At 50.5% G+C, this 14,083-nt stretch overlaps 1 pseudogene across 1 annotated transcript in view; it reads left to right on the top strand.

The window, feature by feature from the left end:
• Positions 1–4,620: 4,620 nt before the first annotated feature.
• LOC101636958 overlaps positions 4,621–14,083 on the top strand; it is a 12,405-nt pseudogene continuing 2,942 nt past the window's right edge. Inside the window, exons 1-4 of the transcript XR_193488.1 lie at positions 4,621–4,641; positions 7,903–8,123; positions 8,434–8,581; positions 9,298–10,214. The product of XR_193488.1 is annotated as a tubulin alpha-8 chain-like (transcript). The remainder of the gene's footprint in view (positions 4,642–7,902; positions 8,124–8,433; positions 8,582–9,297; positions 10,215–14,083) is intronic.

The following is a 14,083-nucleotide window of genomic DNA, read 5'->3' as shown; positions in this document are numbered from 1 at the left end:
GATTTATTTCAGGTTGATCCATTGAACCTAGACTGTGTGTAGGCAATATAATTTATGTTAAATTAGGTAACATGATTTATGCTGAATTTACCAGCTTTTCTTCTAGGAGTCTGGAATTTTGGTATGTGCTAGACAGAGGTGGCTCCCTGAGCAGTAAAAACCTTATGTGCTGAGTCCCTAATGGATGCCATAGGCAAAAACACTGCAGGGAATTTTTGCTCTGTCTTCATTCTGGAGGAAGTGTATGCTCTGTGAGCCCTTATGGGAGAGAACAGGCGCAGAATCATCCTTCCAGACTCTGCGTGTATCTTCCCCCCTGTGATCCAGCTGTGTGTCCTTTCTATAGTTGGAACTGTTAGATAATAAATTTGTGTCATTTTAAGGCTACTGTGTTTGTAGCAGTTTGTTACAGCAGCAAAGAGAACACTATGGCAACAGTTGGATCAGGATGGCTGCCGCCTTTTGGGCTGGTCATCATAGTTTGCAGGTCTGTGGCTTCCTGACACAGAGCAGAGCCTGTTCCATTCAACATGCTGAGCACACATCACACACATTACATACTCAAAACATTGCATGACTTTGGCCCTTATCACAAGGGGTTTATAACCCTTGAGCAGACCCTCTGGCAGAGAAAATGAAGAAGAGAAAGGTGCAGAAGAAACAAATGCCTAAGGCATGTTAGTAGAATACAGATTCTGCTTCTGATGGAGCTCTTGCGTGTGTGTACTCGTGCAAACACTGTGACCATAAGGGTAAGGTGTTTCCTTAGTCTATATGTACACCTTCCCTGAGTTGGGATTATGAGCGCTGGTGGGTGTGCACCAGACTGGAAACGCTTAGGTTTTCGCATATATGAGCAGAATCTAGAAGTAGTTGCCAGGCACTTCTCTCTTCCTGCTGAGTCTCTTTTCTGGGATGTCCAGCAGGCTACTCTTTCAGGGGATCTCTCCCTCTAGCCCCATTAGCTCCATTTTTCCTAGCCACTTCGGAGAGGCTCACTTCCACCCTGGAGCAGTGTGGGGGAGTCCTCGCAGTTGAAAATGTCTCCACTGAGTCCATCTGGGAGAGGCATTGCTGAGCCCTAGTGCGCATCCTTCCATTTCTCCAGACTGGAGCAGCCGCCAGCTGTGTCCCTTCTCACAGCTCCACGGCTCCAAAAAGATACACACACCACCTCTTCTCCCTGCGGTCCCCACAGGCTGGGGCCACATGCTCCACCGAGATGCCCTTGAGATGCCCTTGCCCGCGTCTTTACTGGTCTCCATTTGCCAAAGCCCAAGGCACCTCTCTGTCTTCATCTTTCTCAGTCCTCGGCTGTTTGACACAATCTATCCTTCCTTCCTCCTGAGACAATTTCTTCTGGGCTTGGCTAACACCCTCTCTTGGGTTTTAGTATTGGCCACTCTTTCTTTGATGTCTTACCTCTAAGGAATGTTCCCCAGTCTCTTCTTTATTTGGGGAGCAATTGTGGAAGGTGAGTAATAAATCTATGAGATTTTATTATGTTATTTCTACTTGGGGGGTATGATTCAGTGTCTTTAATAAAAAAGGTCTAGCATTTCTAGGATTATTTAAAAAGGAAGGGAGTTAGAGTATATCACCAAGCAGTGAAAACATAGACTAAAAAGATAATTCTCACCTATATGCTGATGACTTAATTCCATGTCCTGGTTTGGACCTCTGCTCTGAACTTTGGGTCAACATTGCTTTCTGGACAACATCAGCTGAAAGCCTATGAGACGTCTCAAATGTAACACATGCAAAGCAGAACGCTCAATATCCTGTCCTCACCCCACTCCTTGCCAAACCTGCTTTTGTTCCAGGCTTCTCAATCTGAGCTAGCAATATCATCTCCCATTCAGTGCTTCATTTAAAAACCTGGGATCATCCCACGTTCCTCCTTCCCTCTCCCCTCCCCCTCTTTTATTAGGACATTTTTTTGGCTGCAAATAATGGAAAACCTAACAGCAGCCTAAACAATGAGGATATTTATTATCCCACAAGAAATCTGAGCACAGGGCGGTTCCAGTTGATTTGATGATGTCACCGATAACTCCGGTATTTCCAGCTTTTGGCTCAAGGGGTTGGTAACACCTTACGTGATCACAGGATGGCTGCAACAACTCCAACATATCACACCCACATAGGACACTGTACTGTGGCTGGAAGGGGGTTTCCTCCTTTCTCTTTTTATAATGGAGAAAAAAAGCACTCTTGTTCACTTCTCTTTAAACCAGTCACTAAGAGGAAGGAGTGGAATTAGCACGAATGGGTTAGACAAATCGATGCTTACCCTGGGTCTGAGGAAAGGTCTTCTTCCCTGATCAAGTAGACAATGAGACAAAATCAAGGTCCTACCAGCAAAGGAGGAGCAGAAGCCGGGAGTTCTGCAGACAGGGTAGATCTGGCCAGCTCACGTCAGCACGCCCTATAGCTTCACTGAGAACCTGCCATCCCCTCCTCTCTGGACACCTGCAGAACCAGCTTCCCGCCCTCCTCTTGAACCCCTATAATGCCTGCTCTACACAGCAGCTGTAGTCATCCCTCTCCAATACACAGTCGCAGCGACGTGCTCAGAACCCTCCCACTGCACTGACACTAACAGCCTCTCTCCTTCCAAGGCCCCCTTAAAGCTGTGATCTCACCTTAGAGGAAGTGCTCCACTCGGGTTCCTTGAGTACATGGGGCGCACATCCACCTCTGAAGCTCTTCACTCAATATTCTCTCTGCCTGGAGCACTCCCCCAGATCTTGCCAGACCCCTTGGTCATGTGGTCGAAGTGCAAATACCACCTTTTAGAGACTGCTCTCTCTCTCTCTCTCTCTCTCTCTCTCTCTCTCTCCCTCTCTCTCTCAACAGCACCCCCTCCCCATCTCTTTTGGGGCTTTTGTCTTGTTTTGTTTCCTTTGTGTGTTGATCACTACCAGAAGTGTCTCATTTGTTTAATGTCCTAGTGGTTCCCCATGAAAATGTATGTGCCTTAAGAGCAGAGATTCTTCTCTTCTGCCCCAATAATCCTGGCACATAGTGGATACTCAGTATTTGTTAAATTTAACAAATACTGAGTATCAGTTCTGACACAGAACTGATACTCAGTATTTGTTAAAGGGGTGAAGATTATTGATTGCCTTTCCTCTTAGCTCTTAGATTTATTAATACGCTTTTACAGTCATGGGCAGGCTCCTCCCTGTCTGTCTTTAGGACAATTATCTTCCCAGAGTCAGTGACTCTATGCTGACTCTGAGATTTCCAACATCAAAGACCAGTTGGAATGCTGGGACAAACAATTTTGGGTCAGTGGACTCTTGGGGCCCTCGGTCTCTCTACAGGAGGATCAACCCTGTGGGAGAACTGGGCTTCCTTGTCTACGGAGTATTAGTTGACTTTCTGGGGATCTTGACCTCTTAATTCCAGGTAGAAGAGAGAGTTCAGCCCATGGTCCAAACCAAGTTACCCCTCTTGATATTCTGGGTCATGCCCCAGTATCCAGTGAACACCAGCTTCTGAAAAATCCTCAATTAAAATAACTCCCCACCACTTGCCCCATTGATGAACATTTCACATTAGCAACTGCTTCCTGGGTAGGGTGTTAAACACAATTATTTTATTAGCTAAATCTGACAGCCTTTCTCCTGGTCATGGTCGCTCGGAGGTAGAGGCCGGAGGGAAGTGGTATATTTGGGGGACAGTTTTAGGCCCATCTGAGGTTAGTGTCAGATCTGCAAGTGTGGTTCTGGGTTTTCTGCTCCACTGTTCAGCTAGAGTAGGAAGCCAGAGTTGGTGAAGACATGGACTTAGCCACAGTTGCTGTTTGTCACATGGGGATACTGAAGCCAGAAGGAGGCAGGTGAGTTGCAGGGTATGCAAGGGAATGGTGGTGGCTGATCACAGAAGTCGAGATCAGAGGGAAAGAAATACAGGAGAGGGAAGTGGGGGAGGGTCAGGGAAAACTGCCATATAGAAAAACGAGTCTAAGCCCCAGATGAACCTTAATTTTACCACTAATTAGCCCCCATGTGACCTTGGGCAAGACACGCGAGACTTCAATTTCCTTTCTTCACAGGGGAATGGAGGCCCTGCCTTACCTACCTCAGGATGGTGTTTAGGGGTTCAAAGGGAACAAGAAGTGAAGTGCCTTATTTCTCAAATTTGCTGAAACTACAGAGTCTTATTCTGTGGGGAAATAAGGCCAGGACACACCAGACTTGCACTGGGACATGAGGGCACCCACGTAGCTGAGTCCTAGCTCACCCTCCTATTTTTCTCTGCAAAACAACCCTGATTCAGTGCTTTGCACTTCTGCCTCAATACTACCGCTCCCACCCACAGGCGACAAAACTGAATTAAACGCTAGGTGCTAAAACCTACTGCTCCTTCCAGTATTCTAGGATGTTCTGCCTGTCTTCCTGCCTCTGGTCTGGCAGCAGACACACGGGCAGACAACCTTGCTAGGCCCCAGCCAGGCATCATGGTAAGCAGAGGCCTATGGCAGACATACAAGTGGGCCCAGTTGGGGGTGTGATGGGACTTTTGAGAAGTGGTGGAGAGGGAAGGAGGCTGCCAGAAGTGTGGCCCCCTGAGTGTGCACCCCCACAGGCTGGTGTGGGTCAGGTCAAAGGGATGGAGTGGAACAGGGCTTTGGTAACCCGACATGGTTTTGAGCCCCTGCTCAGGAGCAGAGCTGCTGAGGGACTTGGGATAAGCACGCCTGGCCTAGAGTACAGCCACTTTCCTGGGGGTTGGGGAGTGGGAGGGGTAGCCAGGGCACGTTCACTGTGGTCCCACCTTCCAGCGGAGGAGGGAAGGGTGAGTCCTCTTAGCCCTCCCATCTGCCATGCTTTAGTCTGTCCCCTAACTGCAGTTACATAATAGTGAAGGAGAGGAAGTAGGAGGAGAGAGAGGGAGTGTGCTCCCATTTATCAAGCACTGGCTGTGTATGGGGCTCCTTTGATATGTTACCCACCCCCACCAGGCAGCAGACAAGAGCAGCAGACAAGGGCACATTTGGAGTCACCTGCTTTCAATCGTTCTGGGTTTTGCTCATGAGCTTGAGCAAGTGGGTTAACCTCTCTGAGACTCAGTTGCCTCATCAGTAAAATGGGGACAATAAAACTACCTACCAGGCCCTCCCTGGTGGCGCAGCAGGTGAAAGCACAGCACTAAGAAGTTAAAGCCACTTCAGCAGGAGTTCGATCCCCGCCTGCCCCGGAGGTGACCACGTGGTGCAGCAGACCTCTCCTGACCCGCCCGCGGCTCCCCTCAGCAGTGTACTTTGTCGATCTGTCTATGCGGCTCCCCTCAGCAGTGTACTTTGTCGATCTGCCTGTTCTGCTCCCCACTCTGTCTCTGGTGAAGCTTCTCACGGCCCCTGCACCTGTAGCCTGTACCCCAGTTCTGAATGCATAAATAAATAAATCTTTAAAAAAAAAAAAAAAACCAACACAAACTACCTACCCATGGAGCTCTTGTGAAGACTCAATGTGACTTTGGATATGATCAGAGCAATGCAGCCAGGGAGTGGCCTGAAGTGAGTGTCTGGGTCATAAAGGCACGGGAGTCTGAGGCCAAGCTTACGCAGCTCCAGGGCTGACTTCTGTGCCCACACCTGCTGCTGCGCTTTCCAGCAGCTCAGTGTCCCAGGACGGCAGAGCGCCTTGCACAGGTGAGCAGTCATGGGAGCTGGGCAGTGCCTGCCGCTGTGGTTACAACCTGGGCAGGCTGGGAGGGCAGCAGCTGGGCTGACCTCTGCTGGGCTGACCTCCACCTTGTCAGCTCTTCCTCCTGGCCCTGGGGATCTCAGGAGCCCTTGGGTGCCTACAGCCTTTCCAGCTTAATTCATTTCCTTGTTTTGCAATGACACTAGGGACTGGGGAGGGGGACCAAACATGGGGCACCCTAGTGTGTATTAGGTGATGAGCGAGGCAATTGAAGTAGTAGTTCTAGAAGGGGCTCTTTGATCACCCCCATGTTACAGGGGAGGACACTCACAGGAAAGGTACATGTCTTACTCACCGCAAGCAGGAAGTCACGGGGCTGGGGTTAGCCTTAGTCACCTAGAAATCATACAGAGTCAAGGTCCCCGTGCCATATAAAAATGTCAGTGAAGTGTTAAATTTATGAAGAAAACCTCCTCATTTAAAAAATTAAGAAGCCCCTCCCTGGTCATGCAGCGGGTTAGGACGCAGCACTGCAAGTGAGCCACAGCCGCTTCAGTGGGAGCTCAATCCCCGACCCCGGAGGTGACATGGCATGGCAGACCTCTCCTTTCTCCCTGCTGCTCCCTCAGCAATGTATTTCACAATCTTCCTGCTCTGCTCCCCACTCTGTCTCTGGCGAAGCCTCTCACCACCCCTACACCTCTGGCTTATACCCCAGTTCAGTATGCACAAATAAACCTTTAAAAAATAAAATAAAATAATTAAGAAATATTTCAGACATTCAAAAAAAGGCATAAAGAACAATATAATGAAGACTTACAACCCAGTTCAAGAAATATAATACCTTTCCAATTGCCTTCACCTCCTCTTCCTACCACGGAGAACATTTACCTCAAGTTTGATAATAATATCTTCTCTTCCTCTCTTAATTTTTGTGCTATACACTTACTATAAGAATATATAGCAAATATAAATATTTACCCACAACTGAGGCATCATATTGTTTCATGAGTTAAAGATTTATATGCAGATGGTATCACATTGTATGATTTTTCTTAATTTGCTTTTTTTGGTAAGGTAGTCATTTCCACTTCTGAATCATTCTTTATCTATCTTCTCCCAGCTTAAGTACATTTGCTTGGCTTCAGTTGCTGTGGTGCTGTGACTGTTCTTACACCTGCTCTTGTTTACCTGTGTCAGAATTTCTCTAGCACAGGAGGATCCTAAGCTTTCCTAGATATTGCCAAATGTTCTCAGAGAGAGCTATTTTACTTTAGACGTCTGTCAACCCAAAGCGTTACATTTCTCCACACCCTCCCGTGCGTGCAGCCATAAAGTTTGGGGAAGTCTGATGGGTGTCGGCATTTTGGCTTTAAGGTCTGCAGTAATTCCTTCCTGAGCCCCGCAGGGAGACACGCTCTGTCCCACTTACAACACCATCACGTCTGTTAACATTTGAAACCGTCCCTTCCCTGATGGGGAGCTCCTTAAGGGCAGGATTTGGCATTCTGTGACCCCGTGTCAGTGTTAACTTGTAGTTAGGGCTCAATAATGTTTGATAGACAGGAGGGGTGAGCCTTCTTGATTCTCACTGGGCTCTCTTGGCAGAGGGCTTATCCTTCTCTTTTCTAGAAACAAGCAGGCAATCCCAGTTCTGCTTCAGGGGCCAAGAGTTCTTAGACTTCCAGACTGGAATTGCCTGAGGAAGAATTTTCTCTCCAGCCTCCTTGTACTTCAGAAGCACACTCAACCTCAAAGGCAGGGAATAGACGTGCCTGGCCCTTCCAGGCTCTTTTCCCTTCTTCCTGTCACATGAACTTGGAGTTCTTTCTGCTTTTCCAAGCCTCTTCCTTATCGCTGACCCCAAAACCTCACTTGGATCCTGCTTCCCTCATCTAGCACCCTAATTTCTTTGAGATGTGGGTGGTTGACTATCACGTCCTGCCAGACTCATCTGACCCCTCAGTGTTCCTTAGGATGCTTAGTCACCAAGCAATTGGCTGTCATCTTAGAATTGCCCACATCTTCTGCTTCCCCCGAGGGCATCAGGCCAACCCACGGTCAGTGCCTGTTGGTCCTCAATGCTACCAATAAACATTTAGAAACAGGAGGTGGGGCGAGGAGAACAGAGTTCAGGAAACTTTGCCCTCAGTAGAGAAGCACACAAGGAGGGAAGGCAGGAACCGTGTCCAGGCACGATGCCTTTCTCTTCGCTAAGGATGTTCTCTGCCCTTTGCTTGCTCAGCGTGAGTGCACCTCCGTCCACGTGGGGCAGGCCCGTGTGCAGAATGGCAATGCCTGCCGGGAGCTCTGCTGTCTGGAACATGGGACACAGCCAGATGGGCAGGTGCCCAGTGACAAGACCATTGGTGGAAGGGCGACTCCTTCAACACCTTCTTCTGTGAACCTGGTGCTGGCAAGCATGTGCCCTGGCAGTGTTCATGGATCTGGAGCCCACCGTGATTGGTGAGTAGCACTCCGGCCCCACCATGGTCTTGTCTGAGTATCAGCACAAGTTCTCCTCCAGAGCTGGCGTACACTGGGCTTTGTGGGCCCCAGTTGCTGCAGCCCAAGAGAACTCGATGGCACTGTCCTTCAGCTGCAAGGCCTCACGTCCCATCCACTTCTCTTTCCTTTTCATCAAAGAACAATGAACAAGGGCAGAAATGAGAGCCTCAATGGGGTTCTGCCAGAGTAGGATTTGGGGCCTGCTGACACTAACCCTTCTGGACACCTGGGCCAGACACCATGGGCCCCAAAACTCTTTCTTTTGTAGATGAGGTTCGGACAGGTATGTACCACCAGCTCTTTTACCAGTGCAGGGTATCAAAGGCAAGGAAGCTGCTGCCAATAGCTACCCCCAAGGCCACTGTACCTTAGGGAAGGGGCTCATTGACTTGGCGCTTGACCGCATTCGGAAGCTGGTAAGAAGACTGAGGGCCGGGGAAGGGGGTTCTGGATTCCTGGGGTGAAGCGGTCTAGACATGAGAAGCAAAGCGTCAACCCCTGGACAGGTGTTAACCACACAGGTTCAGGACTAGTGAGGAGGGTCCCTGCACTCTGACCAAGGAGGCAGAGCCTGGATTTGGGTAGCCGTTTAATTCCCTATGGCAAATGGCTTGGCATTGGGCAGAGTGGGCACCAGTGCCGATATGACCAGGGGCTACCTGGTCAATAATGGACTCCACAGGTGATATTCCCAGAATAGCACCTTGAATTGTAAGGGTGTGGGCAGAGGCCAGTGAATATTCGATTCAAATAATGCTGGACCAAGTTTCAGCCACTGACTTTGGCTGACCATGAGGGAGGGGACCAGGGTCCCGAACTCAGTAGAAAAGCCCTCCAGAAGGGTCGGAAGTTAAATTAGGGGACACTGGTATGAAGTTGCATGGACTTGGCAAGTGACGATGCCTTAAAAATGACTCTGGTGCAAGATTCAAGAGAACTGTCAAAGGCCTTAGGAGATCGAAGAGAGGATGAGGAATGAGTCTTCCCTTTATGGAACCATTTTTTGCTCTTAGAAAACTCATCCGAGGATTTTATGAAACTTCAGGAGAACTTGAAATAGCACCAGCTGGTTCTTTCCCGTTCGCTGTGCGCCACATCCACTCTTCTCTTCTCCACTTTATGCTCTGCCCAGTGCACAGGGCTCCAGGGCTTCCTGGTCTTCCACAGCTTTGGGGGCGGCACCGGCTCTGGCTTCACCTCGCTCCTCATGGAGCGGCTCTCTGTTGACTATGGCAAGAAGTCCAAGCTGGAGTTCTCCATCTACCCAGCCCCCCAGGTGTCCACAGCCGTGGTGGAGCCCTACAACTCCATCCTGACCACGCACACCACCCTGGAGCACTCAGACTGCGCCTTCATGGTGGACAACGAGGCCATCTATGACATCTGCCGCCGCAACCTGGACATCGAGCGCCCGACCTACACCAACCTCAACCGCCTCATCAGCCAGATCGTCTCGTCCATCACAGCTTCCCTGCGCTTCGACGGGGCCCTCAACGTGGACCTGACTGAGTTCCAGACCAACCTGGTGCCCTACCCTCGCATCCACTTCCCCCTGGCCACCTATGCCCCCGTCATCTCTGCAGAGAAGGCCTATCACGAGCAGCTGTCGGTGGCGGAGATCACCAACGCCTGCTTCGAGCCGGCCAACCAGATGGTGAAGTGCGACCCCCGCCACGGCAAGTACATGGCCTGCTGCCTGCTGTACCGCGGAGACGTGGTGCCCAAGGATGTCAACGCCGCCATCGTGGCCATCAAGACCAAGCGTAGTATTCAGTTCGTGGACTGGTGCCCCACGGGTTTCAAAGTCGGCATCAACTACCAGCCCCCCACCGTGGTGCCCGGGGGCGACCTGGCCAAGGTGCAGCGGGCCGTGTGCATGCTGAGCAACACCACCGCCATCGCCGAGGCCTGGGCCCGCCTGGACCACAAGTTCGACCTGATGTACGCCAAGAGGGCGTTTGTGCACTGGTACGTGGGGGAGGGCATGGAGGAGGGCGAGTTCTCTGAGGCCCGGGAGGATATGGCCGCCCTGGAGAAGGATTATGAGAGGTAGGCATGAGAGTGTGGAGGGGAGGGAGACGGGAGGAAGGGGATGAACACTAGGGGAGCCCTGAGAGTCTCTCCTAAATAAAGCCCTATGACCTTATAGTCTCGTAAATGTCTTTGTATGTTGGGGAACACCATTGAAGAAAGGCTTCTGCTTCATGGATGATAGGAAGATTGGCGTCTCAGACTTCCCTAGAAATCAGACCTGATTCAGATTTGATTAAAGAGTGGATTTCTAGGGTCCATAAGAGGGACCCAAGGAGAGAAAAGGAGGAAAGGAGAAGGACTCACCCGATAGAAGATCCAGCCCAATAAATGGCCTCTCAGACCAGCTCCTTTGGGCAGTGGGCAAGAGAAGAGCTGAGGAGTTTGCACACTGGCTCTTTTCTTCGGCTGGCTAACTCCAACCCTTCAAGCATGAACTCGCCTGCATTTCTGAGTTGCACACAGGAGGGCTGCCGAGTCACCAGGGAAACTCTGAGGCTGGAGGTGAGGTGCTGTTGAGCTGCATGAAGTTGGTCTCTGTGGCACAGAGCTGCACCAAGAGTCTGGTGAGGCCAGTGGGGCCTGAAGTGGCTTCAGAGTCGTTTCATGGGTGGGTGCTCACCAGTCCACCCAGCAGATTGGGGGTTTTTCTTCAGGCAGGATATCTGGATACAGAGAGTCCAGAAGCTCATTAAGGCAAAACAGTGGCACTATGGCACCAATGATAGGGAATGGCTGGGCCTGGGGTTGCTGACTGACTTCCCAGTAGTCTCCATCAACACTCCGCCCTTCTTGATAAAGACAACTGGCTTCTTTCCAACCCCATGCTGCATGTTATGCAGACACAGCTACAAGCCCCTGTCCAACCAGACAGCTGCTCCTGAATGTCTACGCGGGGTTGGTGCAGCCCTGCTGGGTTGGAGCGATGGTTTGGAGGTGTTGGAAGCTTAGGCTGGTCTCCCTCCCCAAAGCAGGAGAATCACTGCACAGGGGTTGCCTTCACTCCTCCTTCCTGTGGGCTCCCTGTCCAGGGCTGGATGCTGACTAGGCTACCCCGAAGTTAGCCAAACTAGGGAGCTGCTCTCAGCCCTGGGGTTGAAGGAGCTAAGTGCGGACTTGGTGACGTCAGAGTCTTGGGGCTGGGACCACACGAGGTAGGATCCAAGGGGGAGGGAAGTTTACAGGGGTCAGGACCTTGGAGGGGACATGCAGCTGAAGTGCCACCTGGTTAAGAGAGAAGGGGAAAGTGTCCGGCCTTGCTCTCCCTCCTCAGACTCCAGTCACTGGCTCCCATTGGCTGAACCTAGACAGAAGCCCTGTGGCAAGGGGAGAGTCTAAGAAAAAGAGGGTTCATGTTGCCAGACACCGAGCAGAGCAGGGAAGGTGGGGAGGAAGGGGCGCAGAGAAAACCAGCCAATAAAACTCCCACCAAGGTCAACAGCGACCAGATGTCATTCAGGGTCTGCAGTAGGTGAAACTGAAATGAAAGATGTTCCCCTTTCCCACCTGTCCCTGCCACTGTAGTCCCATTCATTGTGTTGGAGCAACCAGAAGGTGGAGTGGAAGCAACAAGATGGTGTGAGAGAAGGAAATGGCCATTGCTGGTGGGAGCGTCCCCCCTCTTGGTGATGATTTGCTCAGAGCGGGAGAGTACTCTCAACTCTCCCTTGAGGATTTACACTTACAGGGGAAGCTCTGTCCTGGGATGAGAGGCCTGTCATTGTGTGTCTACGAGTGTGGTGTGGTGGTGGAACTAATTCAGTTCTGAGGAGCATGTAGAAGCCCATTTTTGCTGAAGAGCTCAGCATGCTGCACTCCACTTTTTTTCCCCACTAAAAGAGCTGACTTTCAAATCTCTATCAGTTCTTGAGACATCCTCTCTCCAGCTGCTGGTTTTGAATTTGGGAAGGGAAAATAATTACTTGGGGAGTTTTGGCGACCCCAAGAAATCACCGTCATTTACTGAGCACCCACTAGTTCTTGACCCTGAACCCATATTATCTTGTTTAATCCTCGGGTAGATATAGTCACTGTGTCCACCAGACTAGAAGTTCTACAGAAATAAGGCCTCTTCTCTAAGCCCTCAGAACATTCCCTGACACATAGGATTGTGTTGCTGACTGCATGATTATTTTATAGCTATGGAGACTGAAACGCAGAGAAGTTATATGATTTGCCAAGGTGACTGAGCTCATGAAAAGAGGGGTCAGGATTCAAACCCAGGGTGGCCTAGACCAAAGCTTATGCTGCCCTCTCCTTCCATGAGTGCTGTTCCCCTCATGCCCACAGCAGCCCCATGCGCCCCTCCAGATGCCACGCCTTCTGAGCCTGCTAGATCCTCGGTGCCTAGACAGTGACTCACAGGCCTCGGAGGCAGGGAGGGGTGACGCCTGACACGCCCCTGACCAGCAGTATGGTAGAGGACAAGTGGGGGGCTGAGAGCCAGCTTTTGGGGCTGAATGAAGGCAGAGGAACCTTTGGGGACTGGGCTTGGAGCCTCTGGACAAGACCCTCCCCACGCCTCACATCTCAGGGGATGAGGTGACGGCTAGGGAGAGACCATGAGGATGAGTCACCAGGGAGGTGAAGCTGGTCAGGCTCCCCTTTCGGTGGGTTGCCCCAAACAACCCACGCTCGCCAGCTGTAAGACCATTCTTCTCAGATCCCAGGAGACCCCCCAGCTAGTAACTCTGCTGGTGACCATGGCAGGCCTGGGGAGCTGGTGACCCAGCTGCCATGGGTCAAGCCCAACTCTTTGGGACTCCATTTATACAGGGGATTGCTTTCATCCCTGATGTGTCTAAGGCCAGCGGAAAATTACCTCCTTGTGGGCAGACACAGGAGACAAGTTGCCAACTTTGGACTCTGCCCAAAACACTTATTCCCACCCCTCTGCTGTGTGAGGAGCATGCCTGCCTCCCCAGCCCTGTCCCTCGGGGGCTGTCACCACCTCCTGTATGTGTCAAAGATGCCATTCCTTCCAGTTGATGACACAGTCACCTAGAACCCACCCAGTCCTGTAGATTTCCCCTCCTGTAGATTTTCTCAGCAACTGCTGTGTCTCTAACACTCCCTGCCACTTGGGTGGGCTGCCTCGTCCAGTAGCCCTTGATTTCTTGCCTCTATCATATTAGATTTCCCCTATTAGATTTCTCAAAGTGATGTGTGTATTTGGACAGTTACCCCATGCATAAGCTTCAGAATTCAAAAGGTACCACTGAAATTTACCAACAGCATGCTGTAACTCTTACATACACTTCTTTGCACGTATGTATAACCCAAGTCACATGGAAGTGTCATGTTGCAAACCCAGGCCTGTTTCCAAAGCCTCAGCATTTCCCAGTAAACTCTGTAATAGGCTGCTATAAATTCTTAGAATTGGAATTACTGGGTTAAGGGCTGTGGGCCCATATTGTTCTTTTTAGAAGTAGACCAAAGTACACACCCCCAACAACATATGGGAATGCCTAAACTTACGGCCTTACCAGTGAGTGTATATTATACTTTTTGCTCTCTGTCAACCATCTGATAATACAAAGTGTTTTATTGCCACTTTCCTTTATAATTCTGTTACGACTACAATTAAGCATTTTTTCAACTGCTTAAAAGCCAGCATTTTCCGGGCCCTCCCTGGTGGTGCAGCAGGTTAAAGCACAGCACTAAGAAGCTGAAACCACTTCTGCATGAGTTCGAGACCCACCTGCCCCAGAGGTGACCACATGGTGAGGCAGACTCTCCTGACCAGCCCGCTGCTCCCCTCAGCAATGTACTTTGTCGATCTGCCTGTTCTGCTTCCCACTCTGTCTCTGGTGAAGTCTTTCGCCACCCCTGAGTCTCTGGCCTGTACCCCAGTTCTGTATGCACAAATAAATAAATCTTTAAAAAAA

Source organism: Condylura cristata, unplaced genomic scaffold (assembly GCF_000260355.1).
Source record: "Condylura cristata isolate star-nosed mole 26May11 unplaced genomic scaffold, ConCri1.0 scaffold00002, whole genome shotgun sequence".
Taxonomy (NCBI): domain Eukaryota; kingdom Metazoa; phylum Chordata; class Mammalia; order Eulipotyphla; family Talpidae; genus Condylura; species Condylura cristata.
This window is presented reverse-complemented; position numbering and strand designations above follow the sequence as displayed.